General features: G+C 42.3%; 1 pseudogene; it reads right to left on the bottom strand.

The window, feature by feature from the left end:
* Window positions 1-4,333: 4,333 nt before the first annotated feature.
* Window positions 4,334-6,011, bottom strand: LOC147604105 (stearoyl-[acyl-carrier-protein] 9-desaturase, chloroplastic-like; annotated as a pseudogene).
* Between the last annotated feature and the right edge of the window lie 603 nt (window positions 6,012-6,614).

Below are 6,614 nucleotides of genomic sequence, written 5' to 3'. Positions count from 1 at the left end.
CTCCCTTGTATACATGTATGAAATTTTGATAGTAATATTGAATTGATTGATCGATAGTATTACATTCATGGCTGTCTTGAATCGTGTAATGACAATGTATGCATTCATGTCGTTCTTGTCTTAATCTCCCTCGTGCATATGTTCTTCGTGGATGGTCTAATGGGATGGTCTAATGCACCAAAAACCCTAAACCAGAGAGTGCTATTGGGTGCTGGAATGCTGGAACAGTATTCAGGCACCAAATAGCACTCTCTGGATTTTTTTTTGTTCTCTGTTTGCGTGTATAAACGCGTCAAAACTGCTAAAACTTGCGTGTATCTGCGCGGATACTCTGGAAATTACGCGTGTATTAACGCGTATAAACTGGCAATAACGCGTGTATAAGCGCATCTAAATAAAAGAAACGCGTGTATAGACGTAAGTAAAAACGCGTCTGGGACATTGGAACTGAACAGGATGTGGCTATACACCCGTGTATAACCGCGTCTAATATAATAAGAAGCGTGTATACTGGCGTGTGTTAACGCGTCTGTGAAAAAAAACGCGGCTACACACCCGTGTATACGCGCGTCTGAGAGGTACTGTACACGCGGTTTTACACGCATGTCTCTGGCCGCGATTATACACGCGCTGATACACGGGCCCGCTACTTTTTTTCACAAGTCATTTTTAGCGGCTAAGAGCGCGGGTATGAGCCCAATCCCTTGTAGTGTGGGCTCCAATTTACATTGCTCTATATTCAAGGATAGAGGCTTCAAAGAAAAAGCCTTACCTTGAAGATGAAAATCATCCACAAGCAATGCAAGTCTAAGCTCAACATATTCTTGTTGGAAAAACAGAACTAGCTTCTGACCTTCCAGGGGGCCAAAAATAGTGATCTCTCTATAAACAATTGATTGTAGATTCTTAATATCATTGATCCCAAGCTACAAGGTGAGTGGCGAGAGAAACTATTCTCTCTAAAGTGGGATTTTGACAGCTATGTCACATTGGAGAAGTTAAACATGCTTGCCCTTTGTAATGTTTGTTTGGCCACAAAGACATATTGGATGTCCTTGCTTGAGCCAAATAAGGCTCCTAGAATCTCCTTTGGCCTTCTTTGGGGTGATCATCATTATAGATTGTGCGTATTATTATGCTTCCTTTGAGAATCTCAACTGCCATGTGTTGTGCCTTTAAATTTGAGAAACTAAAAACATGTTTTTTTATATGGCTAAAAAGAGAGGTGATGTTGGAGAGAATATTTCAAAAGGCCCAAAGTATCTTACCTGACTTTGTGGATGTCCCTGGGGGTGTGAACATTCCATGCAACATCACATTATTTGACTACTTTGAGGAGGTCAAGCTTGAAGGAAGAAAACATTTGTTTTCTTTAGAAGTTCGTGCAGATTCAAAGGAGAAAGGAGATGATTTAAAAGCATTGAAGAATTTAGACTTGGTGCAGTTGGCTGCACAAAGACTAGTTTACAGGTATATTTGCTATTCTTAGATGCTAGTTTTTAAAGACCTTTACACATTGGTGTCTAAAAATGTTAGCCTTAAGTCTATAGTGAAGACCTCAAAGCATTAAGAGAATTAAATTTGATTTAGACAGTGTCTCAGTGACTAGTGTCTCAGTGACTAGTGTCAAGTACTTGGTCTATAGTGAAGACCTCAAAACACCATATTGGGGAATATGGGAATTTCCCACAAGTTTGGGACACGTGGTCAAAATTTTGGATTAACCATAACTTGAACACCCCTAATCCAAAATGAGCGCTTTATAGCTCTTTAGATTCCACTTTTCAAGCGCTTCCCAACAATAGGTCATATGATAGGGTTTTGAGAAACTTACAAACATGTTATCCATGTCCCCTTTTTTAAGTATTCAAAAATGGGAATTGGGAAATTCCCAAATTCACTAATATGGTGTTTCAAAGCATTAAGAGAATTAAATTTGATTTAGACAGTGTCTCAGTGACTAGTGTCAAAGCATTAAGAGAATTAAATTTGATTTAGACAGTGTCTCAGTGACTAGTGTCTCAGTGACTAGAGAATTAAATTTGATTTAGACAGTGTCTCAGTGACTAGTGTCAAGTACTTGGTCTATAGTTTTGCAATGGTTAGGAATTATGCAATTCAATGTTTTCCTTACAGTACTTTGTTTGGGAATGTGGCTATAGGTACTTCAACTATTTGAAGGGACATGGGTTCACGGATGCTCTTCCTATCAGAGCTAGAAAATGGGCTGTATTGGCTAAAAACGAGGGGGTTTGTATGTACCCCCCCTCCCATGCACACACTATCCGAATGGGAGTTGCAGCAGTGTCCATGGTGGATCGATCTAGACTCTGGACACACACGCTTGAGAGGGAAAAGGAGATTTACAAGAAGATGAAGATGGACCACAGGAAGGACGAGGCACGCATGGAAAATGGTAAATATCAATGATCCCATCCAATTAATCATATTTTCGTTTGAAAATAATAAGAGCTAGAAATAATGCTAAATAAGCAAATTTTACAGAAGTAAAAGAAAAGGAGAAATTGAATGATGAAGCAGAAGATGAAGACCTTATGGATGAGGAGGAGAACACAACGCCCACTATAGGGAGGAAAACACTTAAGAAGAGTAAAACCTTTTTGTTCTTACAGGAGCATGTAGCACTTGCTCCATTGTCAGATGTTGGAAGTAGGTGTATTGTTGTCGTCGGGGATTATATATGCATTACAAAATACTTTGCAAGTGGCTTGAGGAATTCTACATTTACTTTGATACATGAGCATATGACACGAGTGAGGCCCACAGAGAGGCAGTATGTCAAGAAGGGTAGGGTTGTCACATGGGCTTTAGACTTCATCTTTTTGGATCTTCCATGTGGTGTTCTTCCTCGTAGTGGTGGAGAGAAATGTCCAATATGGGATAGGCTGACAGAGGAGCATGTACGATTTGGGATTGCTCTTGCTGCCTCCACATTGGTGGCAGATTGTGGTTGGCTACTGGTCATGGCTTTCTTTGCAGGTACTTGCAATGTAAATGTATATGTCATGTTTATAGTCCGTGAAAGGGAGGAAGGGTGTTGAACCACTGCCAGAATGTGCCTCTAGGGAAGGACAGAGCTGTTAGAGACATATATGTTGCCAATGACTAAATTTCCAATATCTAAGGTAACCTCTATAAAGAGGCCCCTACTGGATTCATGATTGTGCAGAAGTTAAGGAAAAAACTGATTTTTTACAATAGTGAGGGTGCCTGAATATTGACCCCTTTATACCACCATAAAACAACCTGGTGTATTGCTTATGATGCTTGATCCGTTGTGTTAAGGTATGCAATTTATGCTCTTGAACACGTACAATATCTAAGTGTAGAGCTGAAACCTAGCTCCAGAAAGCTTTAAGCTTATTAGGGCAATTCAGTCCTTTAACATTAAACGAAGCAACTTTCATGAATTTCCCTAGCTGAATCTATGTCATTCATTATAATTTCTATGTTGACTCCAGATGCTTGAGAGTCACGGGGAAGAGTGGAGGAACCGTGTTAATTGTGGCATATTTGTCTAGCAGAACTTGGGCTCCTTCAGATTGGAGAAGAGAAAAACTATTTGTGTTGGTATAGCCAGAAGCAAAAGATTGTCTTTGACCTTTTTTAGGAGGGGATTGTTTGCTAGTTACAAGAGTGAACCCTTCAGCATCCATAGGTATCGTCCCCTTGTCGTGAAGCCTAATAGGGGGAATATGGCTAGAGCAGGGTTTTGGATTCTAGATGAAGGCATAGCTGAGGGTATAGCTCCAAAAGGGGGGTCTTCCCAAACACATTCTGTGGCAGGTTGGAGTTAGTAACAGGGGCATTGGCCTATTTGTGTTACCAAAGATTTTGTCTGCAAAAACTACGTTCTTACTCCCAAGATAACTAGGGACCATAGGGCTTTGAGCATCGGATAGGGTGGGCCAGTTTTTAGTAATGTGCCCTAAGTTCTCACAATGATAACATGCCCCACCGAGGGAACCCCATTTCAAATAGATAACAATTCTGCCAATACCAATATCAATCTCTAGGGTTTCTTTTTTTTTAAAATCCCTTTTGCATGTAGTCGCGGCTCTCTCACTACGTTGTGTGGCTACATCGTGCAACTATACCATGATTCTCTTGTAGTGAACCTAATTGTGAGATAAGAACAAAGCATGAAATGCATACCCATGAGGTGTATATGCGTGATATATTGCAAGGAACCGATAGTGTGTGGTAGCACAAACAATTATATGTTGATATAGATTATGTCGGGGCTAATACACTTACTGTGGTAGCACAAACAATTATATGTTGATATAGATTATGTAGGGGCTAATACACTTACTGTGGTTACGTTCAGGCTTGCTTGCATTTAGTCATTATAAATACTTTTTTTAAAGGAGGGCTAATATGTGCCAGGCCCTCTTAGACAAGGGCTACCTCCTTGTTGAAAATCCAGCTAAAGGTTCCTGTAAAGGATTGTTTCTTCCTTCTTAATTCGGCACGCTCGTTGAGCCTCCGCACACAAAACCCTGAGCCTTCTGCCCCCCACTAGAGAGCCCAGATATATTCTCCACATTCCATTGTCTCAACAAGTGTTCGAAAATGTCTGCATAGTCTGTTGCCGTGTACACACCAACCCTTTCTGTAAGCATACCTACATCTCTGAAGAGGTTTTTGTTCTGTCCATCATACATGAGTTGGGCAGGCATGGTGATCTTCTTCCTCATCATTTTCTCCAAGCAGAGCATAGTGGTATCAGGATCGATCTCGAAAAGTTTCCCAACAATTTTGGTGTATGCGTTCTCATGCCTCTTCTCATCAGAGGCTATGGTTCCACAAATCTGTGCTAATTTTAAGTCCCCAAACTTCTTTGCCTGCCGTGCAATATTCCCATGAGACATGAAAGTGGCCCTTTCTTGAAAGGATGTGTATATGTATGCAATATAAGGGTTGTTCTCAAACTGAGTGTCCTGCAGATTAAACAACAGTGAAGAGAGGCTCAATTACGAGAGAGAGCGAGAAAGAGATCGGGTGTTGCTGAAACAAGACTAGTGCTGCTGATGAAGGATATATATACTAACCATTCCTGCACGGATCAAGTGCTGTGTGGTCTTCTCAATCATCCTCACATCAACTTTGCCAGTGAGGTAGAGATACTTGTTCAGTAGGTCTCCATGCCTGTTCTCCTCTGCAGACCAGGCACGAACCCACCTCGCCCAAGGGGTGAGGCTACATCCTGTGTCATCGCTCACCCCATCCAAACTGTTGAGCGTCGCGTGATATGTGGGGAGGGCCTCCTCAGTGAGCATAGCTGCCACAACACACACCAGATAATCATCTGGCAACTCCGCAGCACGTTCTCGGAGCTCCTGCACCTCATGCAGAAAGTTCTCTGATGTGGGCTCCGGCAAGAAATCCTGTGGCTGCCAGCACTTCTCCACAGGCTTGAGATAGGGCAGAATGCTTCTTTCTGCCCAGCCCTGCAAGGAGTTGAAGATCTCCACCTTCTCCGGAGGCATGGAGTGGGTGGCTTGACGACGCGGTCGATAGTGGGGCACCACTTCCTGCACCACCTTCTCTTGCACGGCATCTCCTGATCTGCGTGTCAAAGAATATTGTATAGAAATTAGTACAAAAGCTACGTATACGGCAGATTAAGCTCATGTAATTAATTTATCCAATCCATAGCAAGCAGCAGGCGGCTAGCTAGCTATGGTGCATTGCACCTGCAATTCAGTACGGCCGCTTGCAAATATAGGGTTCCTCAAACAGCAGCTATTGCTTACTTGGGCGGCAGCAGGGTTGCAGTCATCCTCACAGTGCGATTTGCGCTCACGCCTTTCCATTTGATCAGCGCCTGCAAGAAGCTGCCTCTCAAAGAAGAAACGCCAAGCACCGTACTACTACTGGGCTGGCAGCCATGAGAGCTGCCTGCAAGACCTGAAGACGCTGTTGTTGTTGTTGTTGTTGTTGCAGCTGAGAACATGATGAAAGCCATGGCAACACACAAGAGAGGAACGCACTGGCGAATGACGACCGATTCTAGAGCGCTTGATCGTCGTTTTAAAAGCGCATCAACCTACGTACCCAACCAACCTCTCAGCACGCCCACAAAGCTGAACTGTTTCCCTGAAAATCGAAGGAAAAAGCCCACCACCAAGGACAAGATTACTTATTATAATTAAGCGATTGGTTGGGGACAATGTTTTCTTAATATATGTCTTATAATACGGTGGTGCATTCTTATAATAATTAAGCGATTGGTTGTGCAATGTGCTTTTGGAAATTCAAAATCCCATCATCAACAACTAGTAAACAAAGTGGGTGAGGTAAGTAAAGGCTGTTTGTGTCTCTAAACTCTTAGTAGAATAGCCCTTGCCTCCCTGTCTGTGTCTCCAGGTAGCAATTTGGCCTCCATCGCGGATAGGACAGATTCCTTAATATCTCAAAAGGGAAAAAATAGCCCTCTAGCATACACTTTCAACATTTCCACCTGCAAGGTTCCGGAAGTTTTCACTTGCCTTTGAAATATCGTCCTAACTAGAATATAAAAATCGTGTAGTTTGTTTCCATGAAGCTTTGCATTCGCCACCAACTATACCTACTTTGAAGTAGATTCA

This window comes from Cibotium barometz, chromosome 62 (genome assembly GCF_041138505.1).
Source record: "Cibotium barometz isolate CiBa-2024 chromosome 62, ASM4113850v1, whole genome shotgun sequence".
NCBI lineage: Eukaryota > Viridiplantae > Streptophyta > Polypodiopsida > Cyatheales > Cibotiaceae > Cibotium > Cibotium barometz.
The sequence above is the reverse complement of the archived record's forward strand: the minus strand, read 5'-3'. Positions and strand labels throughout refer to the sequence as shown.